This window comes from Canis lupus, chromosome 24, assembly GCF_048164855.1.
Source record: "Canis lupus baileyi chromosome 24, mCanLup2.hap1, whole genome shotgun sequence".
NCBI classification, from domain to species: domain Eukaryota; kingdom Metazoa; phylum Chordata; class Mammalia; order Carnivora; family Canidae; genus Canis; species Canis lupus.
The window spans coordinates 2,558,866-2,577,616 of record NC_132861.1 but is presented as its reverse complement, the minus strand read 5'-3'; the positions used below and the strand labels follow the sequence as shown (position 1 = coordinate 2,577,616).

The window sequence follows — 18,751 nt, the reverse complement described above, 5'->3', positions numbered from 1 at the left end:
AAGGAAGGAAGGAAGGAAAGAAAGAAAGAAAGAAAGAAAGAAAGAAAGAAAGAAAGAAAGAAAGAAAGAAAGAAAGAAAGAAAGAAAGAGAAAGAAAGAAAGAAAGAAAGAAAGAAAGAAAGAAAGAAAGAAAGAAAGAACGAACTCAACATCACTAGTCTTCAGGGAAATGCAAATTACAACCACAATGAGGGGGTACCTGGGTGGCTTAGTGGTTGAACGTCTGCCTTTGGCTCAGGGCATAATCCTGGGGTATTGGGACCAAGTCCCATCTTGGGCTCCCTGCAGGGAGTCTGCTTCTCCCTCTGTATATGTCTCTGTGTCTCTCATAAGTAAATAAATAAAATCTTAAAAACACACACACATACACACACACAATGAGATATCACCTCACGCTTGCAGGAATGGCCATCATAAAAAAGACAAGAGGTAACAATGCTGGCGAGGATGAGGAGACTGGAAACCCTTGTGCACTCTGGTGAGACTGTAAATTGGCACAGCTGCTATGGAAAACAGTATGGAGGACTCTCAAGAAGTTACCAATAAAACTACTGTATGATCTAGGTATTCTACTTCTCGGTATTTATCCAAAAGTAACAAAAACACTATCTTGAAAAGATATCTGCACCCCATGTTCATAACATTATTTACAATGGCCAAGCTGTGGAAATAATCTAAGTGTTCACCAATGGATAAAAGGATAAAGAAGCTGGAGTATATATATTTATATATATACACACACAATAGCATATTATTCAGTCATTAAAAATATGAGGAAATCCTACCACTTGTGACAATATGCATCGACTCGGAGGGCATTCTTCTAACTGAAATAACTCAGATAGGGGGCACCTGGATGACTCAGTGGTTGAGCATCTGCCTTTGGCTCAGGGTGTGATCCCAGGGTCCTATGATCGAGTCCTGCATCAGGCTCCCTCTGCCTGTGTCTCTGCCTCTCTCTCTCTGTGTCTCTCATGAATAAATAAATAAAACATTTTTTAAAAAAAAGAAAGAACTCAGACAGAAGGACACATACTGTATGATTGCTTTCTTACCTGTGAAATCTGAAGAAAAAAAAAAAAAGAAAGAAAAGAAAAACTCCTAGAAAAAGAGATCAGACTTGATCTGGTAACTTGCCATTACCAGAGGCAAGGAGTTTGGGAGAGAGAGGAATTAAAGATGATCAAAATGTACAAACTTACAGTTATGAGATAAATAAACAACTAGGGATGACTACATGATGACTACAGGTGGCAATGCTGTGTGATCTATAGGAAAGTTAAAAGAGAAAATCCTAAGAGTTTTCATCAGAAGGAGAAACTTTTTATTGGATCCATATGAGAAGTGGATGTTAGCTGAACCTATTGTGGTGATCATCTCACAATACGTGTAAATCAAACCATCATGCTGTACACCTTAAATCTATACAGTGATGTGTGTTTATTTCCCAATAAAACTAGGGAAAAAAGAGAAAATGGTATGCAATTTCTTCCATCCTTCTACCCCCATAAATGCAGTTGAACCTACTAACCTAGTGTTAGAAGCTTATGAGAAAGACCATCATCCTCTCCTGAAAAAAAAAAAAATCCTCTCTAGTTGAGATTATTAACCTTTTGGAGGCTTTGGGTTTTATTTCAGAATTTATGGAACACACAGCTCAAGGGTATAATGTGACTTTACCTGAAAAAGGTCAGTTCCCTCTTCAGGGCTTTCTAGCAATTTTACAATAATGTACATTTATATAGAGCATTTTCTGCAAGGGGAATGGGATCATCAAAATTTAGTATCTCTCAGTTATTTTTTTAAGTGCTCAGTCAGTTTACTGGTAGATTGTCAAGTTCCCAGCATGGGGGATATGAGAGAAGTAGGACGCAGAGGATGCAGAACACTCAGCCTCTCACTGCAAGTTTAGAACCCTTGAGAATCTTCTATACATCCCCTCCCTACTCGCTGCCATAAAAATAAACAGCAACTGAAACGCTGAGAGTGATCTACATTGTCTGAGAAGATTAATTAAATCTAGAGGAAAAAAAATGAAAAGGAAAGACATAAGAAAACAAGGAGAGTAGAAGAAAAGAAACAGCAAAGAAGAAAGAAGATAAAAGACCATCAACGAGGTGAACAAGGCAATGACATTGCATCCAGGGAAAGTCCAAGCACAGCCCAGCTATTGACAGGTTTGGGGAAGGCCTCTGAGTCAGCAGCCAGAACCCCTAATCCAGACTTACTGGCAAGGGCCAAGGCCTACAATACCCAAAGTGACCTTGTCAAATGGAAGCCTATTTAGAAGCAGAGAACCTCAAATGGAGTGGGGCTAACCTCCAGGTAAAAAAAGAGTATTTAAAGAAACTAGGAGTGTTTAGGCCAGAAGAGAGAACATTTGGCACAAGGGGAGCAAGAGATGAATTCAGATACCTAAAGACCACGTGAAAGGAAGTCTTGATGCATTCTGTGCGTCTAGTCAAACAGAACTAAGCCCAGTAGGTAGAATTCCCAGGGAGCAGTTTTTAATCTCAATAGAAGAAAAGCCTCTGCAGGCTCCCTCAACTCATTCACTTTATATTCATTCAACAGCACTCACTGATTAGGGTACCTACAACAACCTGGTTTGCCCAGCATGGAGCCATCTTATGCTGGGGTGCTTGTTCCCATTGGGTCAGCACCCCATGCACTCTTAAAGAGTCCTGGTTTATTTTTTTTTTAAGAGTCCTGGTTTAAATAATAAATGAGATGGCCCCCTCCTCAAATGAGCACTTGCCATGTGCCTAGACTGAACACTGAAGACACAATGAGCACTCAACCCCTCACTTTGGTGAGCTCACAGCCTATGTAGAAAGAGTGATGGAAAGCACAAATTAGAATATAACGTGGTAAGGGATGTAAATAAAAGTGCTAAGGATTGAGACATTAATTTTAATACCAGGGATGAAAAAACAGTTCACAGCTCATTCAATACACCTTCCTTGTTCACTCTTTAAATAAATAGGTGCCAAACAAGCAATGTGTGACAGGCATTATATGTGATATATATAATACGGCTGATACTAAACAAAACAGAACTCTGTCTTTCCCACATGAAAAGTTTATGGGCAAATGAGTTAAATTTATAAAATTTGCTTTCATTTTTGAAAAACCTATTTAGTGGGTAGATTTTTTTTTTTTTTACATATGTTTGACCAAACCATGGGTTTCAGAAACTTCCACTCATTGGTCCTAAGCCTGATTGCTGAAGTCCAACAAAATCAAAACCTTTTTCCACAAGGGCATTTTGTCCACCTATGGAGGCAGCGAATACATTTTCCTCCAATGTTCTGTTTTCCTGGCTAAATATTCCCAATTCTTTCATTCAGTTTTCCTGTGATCTGGACATTGGGCTTTTCACCACTCCAGCTACCTTGTCCTTCTTGATTGTCCATGTCCCTCTGAAAAAGTGAAGCCCAGTACAATCTCAGAGAGAGGCCCTGGCTGGTGCCCAAAGGGCGGGACCTCTCTGTCTCTCCCCACTCTTCCTCTTGGCCAGCCTTCCTCTCACACTACTGGTCAGGCTGACTTGCTGCTGAGGCAGTATTTCTGTTGATTTCCTTATAATTTGTGTTCCCACAACACTATTCGTACCAGCAAAATAGCACTAGTTCCTGCTTTATTTCATCTTATTAGTTTATGATTCCATAGAGTTCTAGAAGGTTAGTGTTCAGGGCTGTGGCAGATACACCAGTCCAATCCCTACATTTTACAGGTTCTGTTACCAAGGCACAGAGAGGTCATAGAAGAGTCTTAAATCACAGCTCATTGCTTCCCAGCCTGTCGGGACACAGATTTCATCCCTCTATGTAGAAACATCATCACTACCTATAACTATTTCCTCTCCCTTACTCCTTGAATGCTGCAACAAGGAAGGACCTGCCCTACAGGAAATAGCCCTACTGCCAGAATCTTTGATTTCAACCCATTCTCCATACTTATCACTCATTCTGTGTTTTTGAGAAAATTAACTGCCCTCATTAAAATGCTATAAGAGTTTCCTGTCATATAGCAAGTAGGGCCCAGCCCCCTAGCATGCCTCAGAAGACCTTTCTAGCCTGTTATTTATGTTTTTCCTGATGCTTCTAACTCTTGTCAATTTGAATGAGAGCCGTTTCCAAATATGCCACATCTGTTTAGTACCCTCTGAACTTCTATCTGCAGTTCTTTCTTCTCGGACTGCTTTCCTCACTTGGCAGACTCCAAGTTTCTACTTTGAGACTTGCCTTCACGAGAAAGTCTTACCCCAATTCTCACCATTATATCATGGCCCACCACCCACCCTCACACGCCCCCAGCAGTGGCTTCATTGCTCCCTTTACTGCCTTTCCTGTAACACCTTGAATAGGTGCCATTCAAGCTCATAACACATGGTGATGTTTTTGCTGTGTCCTCTAAAGAATGACCCACCCCCTTGAGGACAGGTATCACATCTGTCATCTAATAGATATTCAACACCTATTTCATCTCATTTGTTCAACAAATATTAACTGAACCTATTTGGTGCCAGGCTCTGGCACACAGGGTAACCAGGATCCATGAGATCCTTGACCCTATGCACCTTGCAGCAAGACGGATGTTCACTAAAAACAAGTAGGAATGATGGAGTATAAGGAGGGTATTAACTAGGGAAGCACTGCAAGCTATGGGTCCAGAGAAGGGGCATAATCTAGAGTAGGAGTCGTGGAAGCTCCCTCTAGAAAAGACACACTATGACCAAGACCCAAAAAACTATTCAAGTGAAGAGCTTGAGATGGAGTCTAGTTTATCAAGCTTATCTCCTCTCCAAATAGTATTTTCTACCATTTCTTTAAAGTCATTGGTTAAGAGCAGGGACAAGAATTGAAGTCTGCAGAAACTGCCTAGAGAGTTTCTATTAATCAATATTACCGACGATATGCCTATGATCAGGAGCGATGTTCAAAATATTTAACAAGAGGTACAACACAGACATCGACCAGTCAGAATGGACATGAGCCAGAGGCAACCAGGCTGCCTACCCCCACACATGCAGGCTGAATGCCAGCCCTGGGCAGAAGAATAGAGCCTGCTGTGGATCTCTCCACCTGGAGGGAGGCACAGATGCAGCTCTGGTCCACAGACTTTTGTAGAAGGCTTTAATTCTGCATATTGAGGACACTAGGCACATAAGTGGGGCTTCATACACTTTGTCTGGAAAATATCTCCTAAATGCACACACTGCAAACCTGGCTATGCATCCACTGTCTCCTAGGAGAACTATCTCTTGAGTCAGCTAAAATCTCTGTCTGCTGTTTTCACATACCATTTCCTGTTTAATGCTCCTTTAATACCCAGGGTAAGTTCAAAAGTGCCCAGTGTCTGCCTTTCTTGCTTGGGGCTTTCTTTGCCCGCCTCGTAGTTGACTGAGGAATTCTAAACATGTGTCTGTGGCTCAGTGAGGCCACTGGGATGTCAGACCGTAAGGTTGGATTGGGGTCTATCTCCTGAGAGCGATACCAGAGGGAAACTCCACCTCAGAGGCCTGCCAGGAAAAAAAATGGAAAGAAGGCATCTGTTGCCACTGTTATTACTCTGGCCCCTTTCTTTGTAGACTGTTGGCCTTATAAGGGTCTGAAGCAGCAACAAACCTACCTTAGACACATAAAACGCACACAGTATGAAGCAATAAGAAAATCACCTCAAGTTTTCCACAACTTTTTAGAAGTAAATGTGTTTGATTCTTAGTAAAGCTTCCTTCTGAGGGGTTGAGGCTTCTGTGTTTACCCCAGGGTGGAAGAAATGCCTTACATAACTTTGCCTCTGTTCCTTTTCTATCTGTTCATTCAGGGAATGTTTATGGAGTGCCTTCTGCATACAATACACTTTCTTCAGAGAGTAAAACTGTGATCCCTAAACCTTGCAGGATCATGAATCAACCTATATTCCAGGAAAATAATGAGTTATTTCCAGCACTCTGTCAATTTGAGGGAATTCAACTATTTATCACTTCATATCATCAATGGCATTGCCCAGTGTTTACGACTCTGGTTTGTTGCTAGAGGGATTTTCATTCAGCTCTTGCAGGAGGTTTGTGACCACTCTGGGGTTAAATGGAGTCCTTCCTAGATCTCTCTTCCCAGACTGATCCCACAGCACCATAGTGCTTGTGAGCTGAAGCAGGTCACTGCTATGAACTATCATGAACTATACCACAGACCTCCAAAGACCAGCAGGCCAACTCCTGCACCTCCCTCCTTCTCAGAAGCCCTGGCCAGGTCAACCTCCAGGTTCTTGGTTTCCATGGTACCCAGAGAAGGTTAGGGTTGCTTCCAGGCCTAGGCTATTTGGGAGTGTGCTTAGGGTCACTTCCAGGAGGTATCTTCTGAACCCACACCTTAGTGACTCCCCAACACTTTTCTTTGGCTCTGTGGTCTCAGGTGAGATCCTTAAAGTTTTTGAGCCTCCATTTTCTCCTCTAAAAGTCATGAAAAATAGCAGCTAGCCCAGAGGGCCATTGTGAAAATGACTTGGTTTGCCCTATGTGGACTGCACCCTCACTCCTCACCACCCCTAGAAGATGGGACAGCCATGCAGGGACATGGGAGAAGGTGTGGAGTAACAAATGTACTATCTGCCCAGTTCCCTGTACCAGGAAATCTGGTCACGTCATCCAGCAACCTCATCCCAAACACTGTCACTCACTGCCCCAGCCAAGCTGGGCATACTGAATACTTAGTCTCTGTCCAAATTGTTTTGCCAAATAGGTGACTAATGCCACCAAAGGAGCTTGTGAGTTCTGCCAACTGGCCAACTGGCCCCTCATCTTCAGTATATACAGCAGATGGGAGTAGAATTGTTCTGATTTGAGGAGATTGCTGATGATATCATGCAATGCCCCCCACCTCATCTCTCTCCCACCTGCCTCTTCAGCACTTCTGTGCAACTCTGAAAGCCATTGGCAGAGCCCCACCTGGACCCTTGCACTGAGTACCCTTCACTGAGCTGAGAATTTCGGAATCCGAGCCCCAAAGGCAGCTGAGACACCATATAATCAACACCTTCCCAAACCTTCAGCAACGAGAACATCCAAGAGACACAGCGCACACCAGTTTCTTCCATACAGCATACGACTTCTTTTTATTTTTTTCCTGCTTCCTATCTGGATGAATATCGGGGCCTCCAGCTGTTGCTGTCAAGTCAAATCGCCAGCATTTCCTTTCTGGGAATACGTTTTTTCCTGAAGCAGCATTTTAGCACCAGATTAGCACCTGATGTATTAGTGCTTTTTATCACCTAGCAATATTTGCCATCCAAAGGGCTGAGAAACACAGTTACCACTGCTCAGATTACATTTGTTTGCTGCTCTCAGCCCATTGTCTCACTGCAACCTGCACTTGAACCACACAAAATGGTCCTAAGCAAGAAAGCGAAGCAGTATTAAAAGGTCAGAAATTCTTAGTCACTGAGCTTCACAAGTCTCTGTCTTTCCTTTTTTTTTTTTTTTTTTTCCACCCCAGAAGCAATTTTTCAAAGAATTTCAATTCCTGGACACATAGCAAGTGTTCAGTAAATATCTAATAATCTTATTTAAAACACTGGACATAAAAGGGTGTTCCGGAGTGCAAAGGTTCTCATCACAGAATTTCCAACCCAGCAGGGAACTCAGAAATCACACAGAATGAGCCCTGCATTTTGTAGGTGGGGAAAGGTGAAGGAACTCACTCATATTCCTACTCAGCTATCATTATTACTGAGACCTCCTACTTTCAACCCAAATGGCATCATGATTATGAAACTGCCTGTTCTCTTGCTCTCTTCAAGGTTCTCTTGTTCCAAGTTTCCAACCAAAATATGATGCTATTTTGCTATCACCTTGATTCTGGAAGTTTAGTTAAGGTTACTTTTTCATTTCAAAAGATGGGAAATTTTTAAAAGGTGGAAAAAAAAAAAAAACCTAGAATTCCTTTGTTTTCCCAAGACAGTTGATTCAAGATTTTGCAAACCTGGCTATGTGCCAGAATTATTACCTGGCAAAAATTCATAATTTCTCCACTAAATCACTCTCAGGGCTTGGCAAGACTTGCGACTCTGTCTGTTCATGGACTGTTCAGGGTTTGTTTGTTCTCCCAGAGATTCTGCTGTGCATCAGGGTTGGAGACTGCGGATCTAATCAGTGCCCACTCCTTAATCCCACCCATAACGTGGTTGGCATTGAGCATGTACTTGAAGATATCTGAGGAGGATGACGCGACAGGTGTTCTCTGGGAATCACAGCCAACATCAGCCATCAAAACAGGAGTCAAAAGTAGTGACCTATGATAATAATAATGTTGACTCTAAGTCCCCATGCTAGATCATTGAAGGTAAGTTCACTCCGCTCTCAAGCGCCCTGGCCCCTGGTGAGTGCCTCCAAGCGCTGCCCTCCCCGGCATGTGAACAGCTAGGGAAACTGAGCTGCTGGCACTGAAGCCTCTCGTGGTGGTGGCAGCAGGCGTGGAATCACGAGGCAAGTGTAATTTAAAACCTACATATTTAATTAGACAAACTCTTGTCAACATATAGTTCCAGCACTTTCTCTCTCTTTTGGCTCTAATTCCCTATAACCACCGCCTTCTTTTCCAAGTAATTCCATGAGTTCTGGGAATGTCCAGAACGGCACATGCCCAGGACTGGGACCAATTTATCCTGAGTAATCTGTCAAGCTACAGTTCATGCTTTTCCACTGGTTTAGGTTACCAAGCAACCTCCTTGTCACCAGGGATAATGACCTGACTACTTCCAGGGGACATGACACAATGTGGGATCCTGGGCAGAGGGACATCACCAGCAAGGGATTCACGCCAATCTGAGGCTAAACCTCAACTGTGCAGTTGCCCAGGTCAATCATTTAGTCTTTGTACGTAAAATGGGATTGGGTGAACAGCTCCCCAGCTGGTTATGATTTGAGATAATGCATCTAAAGAACCAGGTTGCTTTGTTTAGCGTCAGCCTGAGAACAGAAATGATTTGGCCGGGGGGGCGGGGGAGGTTGAGGTGTGGGAGAGTCAATTGCTCCTGGGGCACCCCAGTCACCATCAAAGTTAACAGAAGCAGCCCTCTGGACCCTCTGCTCTCTCAAGTCCCTCTGGAAAAGTGCAGAAATGGCTGGGCCTATGCTTTTGTGGCCACAGTGGGATTGGGGAACTTAATGTACCATTTCTGCAAAGCCTTGAGCATCCAAGAAGCTTTAAGCTTCTTGTTAAGCTTCTGTTGGGGCTATGGTAACTGGCCCCAACAAGGGCCTGTGTCAGCCCCAGGCTCAGCATCAACAGGTCTCTGAGGCCAGGGCATTCACAGTTGCCTCAGCACTTAGTTTATAAGCTCTGTCCATTACTTGGGGCCAGAGCAGCTGGTCCTTTCTCAGGTTCCTCATGGCCACTTAATATGGGGTTTTACTCCTTGTCCCCCATACACACCAAAAGGCACTGGTGGGAAGGGTGCAGAGAGAACATCTAGCCAATTCCATAAATTTGCTCTCAAATATTTCTGCCAGGAAAAGCCAAAAAGTAAAAAGAGGTCCTGGCTACTCAAGCACTCAAAGCTTTTGTGTTTGAAAATGAGGAGCTGGCTGATTTGGAGGATTTAAGAATAAACTGGAAACCAGAGTAGGGACTCCTGCTACAGGATTTACGGACAGCTTTCTATGACCAGGGGCATACCAACCTCAATTAATGTCTTCAGGATCCTCTTGGAGAAGGTGGGGGCAGGGTGTAAGCCTGGTGATAATGAGAGTTAGCCAGGGAGCTCAGAGAACTTGTCCTGGCTACCAAAAGGAGGGAACCCCTCATATGAAAGATGGTGATAATTTCTTACAGTTATTAAGAACCAGGAGAGGGCAGGCAGGACACAAGGAAATAAAACATAGTCCTCCCTGAAGGTCAAGCAGACCGGAGAGTACCCCCAACATCCAGAATGAAGCACCTCATGAGACAACCCCCGCCCCCGAGGACTTTGTGCTCTTTTGCATAAAGCCCTCCCCAAAATGGATTCCTGGTCTCCACTTTCTGAGAATCTGTGCTGCCAGAGCTATGAGGAGTCAGATTCCAGGACCTGGACATTTAGAAGTGTTTTTCTCTTCATCTATAGAGTAGTCAGGGGGAGGGCAGCTGGGACCAGAATGGCAGTGCTGACTACAGGTGTGCTGATCACACATGCTGACTGACAGTGCAGTCCCTCATGGAATCTGAGCCTGCCAGGGCACACAAGCTGTTCCATCCAGACCTGAAGCCCAGCAGCAGCCAGGGGTTTGGTTGGGCTTTCATTCGGCACTGGGCGGATGCTGTCTGAAGAAAGAAGAAAAAGCCTGGGCTCAGAGTCCAGAAGCCTGCCTGGGGTTTGGCTCTGGCTCCATTGACAGATCTGCTGCCTGACCATAACAAAGTCCCAAATCTCTCTGCAGTCTCGGCATCTGTCAATTCTTGGTTTGTTTTGTACTAAAGATAGTACAAGAAGCATTCTGATCTCCCAATGACCCAGTCCAGAGTGTGATCTGGACCCTTCACATCAGAGCCATTAAAAATGCAGATTTCTGGGCCCTGGCCAAGACCAGTTGAAACAATTTTTGGAGAAAGCACTACGAAATCTGCATTTTAACAAAGTCTTGGGTGTTTCTTGCGTGCCCTCAAGACTGAAAGTCACTGATTTAGAGAAGGAGTCCAAACTCCTTCCTATGGTGCCAGAGACTTTACAATCTGCCTTTTGAACACCATTCCCAGCATCCTCTCTGCTTCAACACCACTGGCTGACATTCAGATCCACAAACTGAGGCCAGGCCCTGGGCTAATTAAATGCATCCACTGAATGCCCAGAACAGCTCTACAAAAAAGCACTATTATCATCCCCTTTCACAGATGAAGTGACAGAGGCTCAGTCATGTGACCAAGATCACAAAGCAAGCATGATGCTGAGGTCAGAATCACATTTCCACATATGGAATTGTAGAGTTCTCACTCTTAACCACCATCAATATACCACATTCTGTGTTACCTCAAACATGCCCAGGTACTCATGCCTGTGTGCCTCTGCTCAGCTTGGCCCCTCAGCCCCAAGACAGGGTACAAGAGTTTTATTCTCACAAGACTCCTATTCTCAAAATTTTTTTTACCTGATCCCCACCCCAGACTTCTGTGTGTTAGCTGCCCCCCCCTTCTGTGCCCGGACACTCTTTTTTCACATCTCTACTTCAATACTGTCAAAATTGTAGTGTGATTATTTATGTTCCAGCCTCCTCTGAAACACAGAGGATTTTTAAGGCAGTTAACTGTTCTGAATGATACTGCAATGGTGGATACGTGTCATTATACATTTGTCCAAACCCACAGAATGTACACGAGCAAGAGAACCCTAATGCAAACTACAGCCTTCAGGTGGTTACAATGTGTCCATCTAGGTTCATCAATTATAACAAGTGTGCCACTCTGATGGGGAATAGCGAGGGTAAGCAAGCTGTGCATGGGTGCGGTCCAGGGATATATGGGTACTCTGCCATGAACCTAAAACTTCTCTAAAAATATAAAGTCTATTTATATTTTTAAGATTTCTAGGACTATGTTATCCATCCCTGTAACCACACAGCATAACATACAGGTCTAGTGATGGAAATTTCAGAGGAAGCCTTGAAGAAAAGGAAGAAAGACTGGACAAGGTTTCACTGGTCCTGAGGACCAGCTGGAGAATGGGGGCCATTCTGCACAGCAGAGGCTGCACGGGAGCACAAGAAGACCCAAAGAATGGAGGAGCCAGAGTGAAGAAGGTGAGAAGGAAGGGCAATGGGATGGAGGCAAAATGAAATTTCCAGAGCTGCTTTGCCTGCAAGTGCTTTTGAGCCCAGACCATTCCAGATGGCAAGCAGGGCCATTAGAAAGGAAAAAGAAGACCCATTCATGCAGACAGTGTCTAAGGGCAAGAAGGCAGATTCTAGGAGCATCAGGAGACCATTCATCATCCAAATGCAATGCAAGGGAAAACATCAGCAAGTGGAATTATGCTGCAAGAACCCCTACCAGAATGTCATGGGGAAGGAGTCCAAGAGACGTTTTAATGACAATTCCAATGCAGGATCAAAGGGTATGACATTAGCTTTAGAAGCAAGGCAATTAACGATGTGTTTTGGAAGGAAAATCTGGAATAAGAAAAAAATGCGTACTACCAGCTATGTGGTAATGCCATGGAGTAGACCAAGGAGGAAAATAAACAAGAGATCTAGAAACAAAATGGCTTCAAAAGAGACCTTGCGCTCTTATGTGTTGGTTAAATGAGAAGTTAGGAAGTTCACTCCATCATTCTACCAAGGCATGCCCACAGTGTAGACCAGATTTGACATCCTTGGGTTGAAAACCTAATTTCACTTACCAGCTCTGTGAACATGGGTGACTTCCTCAATCTCTAAGACTCCACTTCTTTATGTGTGAAAAGGAGATAGTAGTACCTACCTTAGAAGGGTTGCTAGGATTAAAGCAGATAAAGGATATATATAGTGCTTTAGAATGGTGGCTGGCAGAAAGGTTCTATAAATGATGGCAGTGGTGGTAGCATCACAGTTCTTACCATTCAATTTCATAAAGATAAACTTTTCATATACCTGTACCCTATTCCTCCAAGTAGATTTTTACCTGCAAAAGGAGCCCTGCAAGTTTTTCAGATTAGCCCAACTGAAACAATGCCAGAATCTTTTATTCTGGGCCATCTGTGTGCCAGACACTGTGCAGAGCCTTATTAAGATGCTCGGTTCCTTCCCATGTTTATTCCTATCCTATGGTCGCTTCCATTCTAGTGCCAGAAAGGAATGGGCAGACATCACCACGGCCCAAGCCAGAGTTGAAGAAGTGCCGCAGGAGGAACCAATGGGCTCAAGGTTAGAGGAGGACACAGTCACTCACAGCTGGCATCATGAAAGAAGAGGCAATTTACCAGACAGAGTTCTGATGAAGTGACTGACAAAGTGGATCCCAAAGAAGCCGAGCCATGAACATCCCTCATAAATCATAATTTAAGGACAACTGCAGATGGCCCTGCTGTGTACAAATAACTGGTCTGGTACAACTGGCCCAGAAGAAACACCCCACTGCCCAGCCAGGGGACAAGAGGTGGATGGAGACAATCAGGTACAGTGCAGGGGGCCAGGAGCCGGGGTCTGTGGGAAGAGTGAACCAGCAACAGGGAGACAGAAGAGGCTCAGCAATGCAGGCAGGATGTAGAGTTGGGGCCAAGGCTGACTTTCGTTTTTAAAGCTCTTTGAGAGAGCCAAAACTGGAAATTAAGTGAGGAGAGAAGTAAAAATGTAATGGGAGAAAAATGGTGCATTCCCTAAGAGTGAGAGAGCAGAACTGAGAAAGGAGGACAGACAAGAAGACAAGTGAAGGAGACACTGACCAAGAGAGAGAGAGGGACAAACAGGCAGATTGGCTGACAGACACAGAGACTGACAGAGACAGAACAAACCGGACCAGCTGACTTTGCCTTCTGGGGTCACATGAGCAGGGGACACATGGCTGCAGAGTTGGGGAGCAGATCCCTGAGAAGGTGGGGCAGGGGCTGGGCACACTGCAGAGGTGAGACCTGATGTGAAGGTGGGGGTTGGGGGGACAAGGCAGTCAGAGCTTTGCTTGAAACTTCTCAATATTTTCTTTAACATAATTATAGAAGCAACACATACTCCAGCCCACATTCATTTCATTCATGACAAAAAGCTTTAATGGCATTCTTTTAAGAAAGCTGGATCAGGATATAAATCTCCCAAACAGGATGAGTGTCTTTTAGGGGAGTTGTTCAGCAGAGCCAGGACAGGGGCTGATGTCACCACTCCAGTGTGAACAGCTGGTAAGTAGCCCTGGGCTCTGCTCCTGCCTTGGCCACAAGCTAGCTCTCTGATCTTGGACAATTGACTTAAACTATCTGGACATCTGTTTGTAAAGTCACAAAATAAGGAGATTGAACTGGATGTCTTTTGAGCTTGCCTGCAGTGCTGCTAATATTCTAGGTCCTGTGGTTCCATAAACCCCTAGTTATTTATACATGAGACTTTTCTGCAACGCCTAAATAGTATTGCCCACTATGTCAATAATATTTTATTTATGATATTACTATGAAGTGAATAGGTTATTTATTTTCTCTCAGTACAACTTGTCCTTGAATACAATTTCAACATGCATAGTAACTCTCTCCTCCTATGAACTCCCAAGCATTTAAATGTAGACACCTCTTTGTGTACTTACCAGATTCTGCTTTACGCTATGGTTATTCAGCAAAATGCCCTGTTGTCCATTACTAGATGTTAAGCTCCCTGAATGCTACCTGGAAACCCAGCTGCAGAAAAAAAGAATGGAGTTGCTGGGGTAGCTTTCACCTTTCGAGGCCTAAGAACCCAGAACAATGCATTGCATAAAACTGATGTTCAGAGTGTGTTTGTGGAACAAACATATAGTCGGAGGGGATGCAAAACCTAAAAGGAATTCATCAAATGAGCCTAATGAAGTCCCCATTCTTTGCTCCTCCCCTAACACACCAGGATGGCTAACCTACCACCTTCTCTTAAAGCTAATAAACAGTGACCCAACTTGATTGCGAATGGTCTCTGATCGCAATGCCAGTGAGGAGTTTGGGAAGACCACAGCACACAGACAAGAGAAATCGCTGCCGTGTGTCAGTGGACAAAGAAGCAGCAGGACGCCCGGCACTCCAGTCATCAAACGTGTTCCCAAGATGCCCACGGTTACGCTAAAGACAACTTTATATGGAGCTGAAGGAACCAGGTAGTGTGAGATTGGCTGGCAGAGCATTTTCTCAGTCCAGAGGGGGGGGGGGAGGGGGGGACAAAGGGCAGGGGCGTGGGGGGCAGAAACGGTCCAGGGTGTTCTCTAGGCAGAGGCCCCTCGAGCCATAGTTTCTGTTCGTCCTGCGAGAAGGTTTCGATGGGGACCCAGTGGTTCTACTTCAACAAGATCTGCACAGTTCTCTTAACATCCAGCCCACTGTCCTGAACCCTGCGTCCTCTGCCTCCTTCCCGGTTCCCAAGGGAAGCACAGCCGTCCCCGACTCCTCCTCGGCACAGACTCTGGGTCCCTGTTAACAACTCGTTTCCAAGTGGCGCCCCAGCAGGCGCACCTCGGCACCCCGCTCTCCCCGCCCAGACCTCCTTCCGTCGCTAACGTCCTCTCCACTCCGGAGACTCGCTCCGCTGGGACTGTCCTGGCCAGCGGGCGGGGGGGCACGCGGCACCTCGAAGTCTCGGTCGCTGAGCTAAGTGCCTGCTTGGGTCGACCTGCCGGCTCTTGCGTCTCACTCCCCTCCCGCGTTCATTCGCAGGACTGGGCTCACCGCTTGGGGCACGGCGGGACGTCGGCTCGGTCGAGGCTGCACAGAAGCACGGGGATGCCCAGAGGGCACCGGAAGCTCCGGCCTCCTCCCGGCCTCCTCCCCGCCGCCCGCCGCCCGCCGCCACAGGCGCCACAGCTCTCCAGGCCGCTCGCTTCCGCTCTCGGAGATCAGGGAAGGCGAGGCCGTCATCGGGCGGGGCCTCTGCGGGCTGTGCCAACAGTCCTGCACCGCGTGGTCGCGGGACGTGAAGGAGGCCGAAGGGCCAGTCTTGGAGAGTCGCGGCAGGGCCGCCCCGGCCGTCAGCACCTCCCGCGGGGGCGGACAGGAACCCGACGTCCCGAGACGGCTCCGCCCCGGCACCACAGCCGGCGCGGCCCGCGGCTCTGCGGGCGCCTGCTCGTTACCAGGCCCCGCACTGCTGCCGGAAGCCGGAAGCCGGAAGCCGGAAGCCGGGGCCACTTCCGGGCCGCGCCAGCCCTTCCCGCGGCCCCTTCGCCTCCACAGCCCGCCCCCTGTCCTCTCCGCCCGCCTGTCGCGCGTGCCCGGCCTCGGGGCATCGAGGCCGCCGCCTCTGCGGCACGGGCAGGAGCGCCGACTCGCCACCCGGCGTCTCTCGGGCCGGTCCGGGGTCCGGGGTCTAATCAGAGAGCTCGGATCTCAGGGCGATGAGCCCCCAGGGCCTTCGGGGCCGGCAGGGAGAGCCCGCCTCGGCACGCAGGCCCGCGAGCCCCCCGCGCAGGCCGGGCCCTGTCCCACCCGGCCCCACCCCTCGCCTGACCCCAGTTCCTCCAGCGGACTCCCCTCAGTGAGGCCGTGTTTGCCTTCCGAGGCCGAACCCACACTTTTCAGGTGATTTCCAGGATGAAAGCAGCCACCCTCCTCTTGGACGCTGGCCCCTGCTGCTGGTGCCCGCTGATCGGCGTCTTGCCCCCCTGCAGGCGGGCGCGGGGTGCGGGCTGCGGGGCTGCGGGGCTGCGGGGCTGCGGGGCTGCGGGGCTGCGGAGCGTGACCGAGCTCCGCCCATGCGCCCCGCGCTGCCCCAAGGCCTCCGAGCACATCCCCGTGGGGGCGCCCGGGGGCTCAGCGGCTGAGCGGCTGCCTTCGGCTCAGGGCACGGTCCTGGGTCCTGGGGTCCTTGGGGTCGAGGCCCGCATCGGGCTCCCTGTATGGAGCCTGCGTCTCCCTCCGCCTATGTCTCTGCCTCTCTGTGTCTCTCATGAATAAAAAAAAAAAATCTTAAAAAAAAATTCCTCAGGTATGTCCCCTGCATCTTATTGGAGTTTCCTTAAACTCTTGCTCACCTGAGGAAAAAGTGGACAGAGAGAAGACACCTTAGAATAACCAGTGGGAACAACGTAGGCATCTCTAAGGGTCCTGATTAAGCACGCGTTACCCTCTTTAACCCTTTAGGTAGAATTCCCACTCATTCATGCCAATACCTTCTTAGTCCTGAACATTATCACTTTGTTTTTGCTTTTTTTTTTTTTTTTTTTTAAGATTTACTTATTTATTCATTCAGGGAGAACGAGAGAGAGGCAGAGACACGGGCAGAGGGCGAAGCAGGCTCCACGCAGGGAGCCCGACGTGGGACTCGACCCCGGGTCTCCAGGATCGCGCCCCGGGCTGCAGGCGGCGCTGAACCGCTGCGCCCCCGGGGCTGCCCTATCACCTTGTTTTTAACTTAAGTCCTATTTCAGTTTTCTTCAAACTGCACGTTTTTATAGAGATCTCTGCATTTCCAACAGTGAATCAAGAGAACACAGATTTGGAACAAGAGGGGTACATATTTTTAAGTCGTATCTCTGCCCATTTCTAGCTTTGTGATTCTGGGTATGTTTCTTAATGCTGCCGAACCTCAGTTTACTCATTTATAAAATGAAAATAGTACAGACCTTGCACATTTTTTAAATTGCAATAAGTGATGTGTGCAGAGGACTTATCACAGTGCCCAGCACCTTGTAGATACTATGCAAATATCCCCTCATTTTCTAAAAATACCTCTACTGTCTCAGTGCAGTGGGTGGGTATGAAAGGCAGATTTCTTTGCTGTCATATCTTCTTTTCTTAGTGCAAAGTCTGTCCCAGAAACCACGGGAAATCTCCCCACATGACATACAAAAAGAAATCACCTTGTCACAGCATACCAGAGAGAAGGTTTTTAAAAAAAACTAGTATGTTACATATTCTGCCCCAGGCAAATTGTAGGCCTCAAGGCTTACCCTCTGCCCCACTTCCCCCAGCATCCCTCAGTGGGTTTACTTTGGGATCTTTAATAGGTTTTGTCTTCTGGGTTGCTCACCAGGTTCAATGCCTTCTCAACCCCCCAAAAATGCAAGAATGCTCCCTGGGCACTTTGAGAAAATGAGGTCTGGAGCAGTGATCTTCCAAATGTGATCGACAACAGCATCAACACCATCTAACATGCTCCTGAGCGTGTTAGAAATGCACATTCTCAGGCCATACACTAGACTCAGTAAATCAGAAAGTCTGGGGGTGGGACCCAGCAGACTGGGTCTTAACACTCAAGGTGATTTTGATGAAGATTCAGGCTTGAGACCCAGTGGGTGAGATAATTAACATGGGGATTTCCGCCTAACAGAATCAGTGGGGGAAGGTCCAACAGTACGGTGGATTAGTGACTGTGATCTCTCAAGGCACACCTTCACCTGTGTCCGCATGCGAGGCAGCTCATGAAGGAAGGTGTCCCTGTGCCTCATCGCAGAGAAGCATCATCCTCCCACCAGTCTCACTAGCACCTCTCCTGGCTGCTTGCCTAGATGAGACCAGCCCGACCACAGATAGCTTAGAGCACAGCCCAGGTGCACCTGCTGTTGCTCAAACACAAGGTTTGCCATATCTTCTCCCAACCACCACCCTACTCACCCTGACACTGGCAAAGAACCTCTCAGCTCCTGCTTACTCTCATTTGGCACTGACTGGAACAGATACATTAAGGATGCTGTTAGTAACCACACCCGTCACTCACCCTCCTGGGTGAAACTGTGTCTTCCACAGCCCCAGGAGCCTGATCAACCAGATAGCTGTGCTACAATTCTCTCAAATCAGCACGAAGCAGGGGAGAACCAGAGCTCAGAACTCCAGTTATAATTAATAACCCAAAGGATGCATCCCCTGCTTCCTCATCCCTCTATAGAAAATGTTCCTCATCAAGACTGGGGATGCCTGGAACGCCTAGGTGGCTCAGTGGCTGAGCATCTACCTTTGGTGCAGGGCGTGATCCCCGGGTCCTGGGGATCCAGTTCCGCAGAGGGCTTCCTGTAGGGAGCCCACTTCTCCATCTGCCTATGTCTCTGCTTCTCTCTGTGTCTCTCATTAATAAATAAATAAATAAAAATCTTTTTAAAAAAAGATTGGGGATGTCCTTTCACCCCAAATCCACTGGGCTCACCTGTCA

At 46.9% G+C, this 18,751-nt stretch overlaps 1 long non-coding RNA gene across 1 annotated transcript; it reads left to right on the top strand.

The window, feature by feature from the left end:
- The first annotated feature begins 8,421 nt into the window (after positions 1 to 8,421).
- Positions 8,422 to 15,388, top strand: LOC140616607 (uncharacterized). Its single transcript, XR_012017012.1, has 4 exons — positions 8,422 to 8,860; positions 12,794 to 13,124; positions 14,557 to 14,771; positions 15,325 to 15,388. It is a non-coding gene; the product is annotated as an uncharacterized lncRNA (long non-coding RNA).
- Positions 15,389 to 18,751: the final 3,363 nt, after the last annotated feature.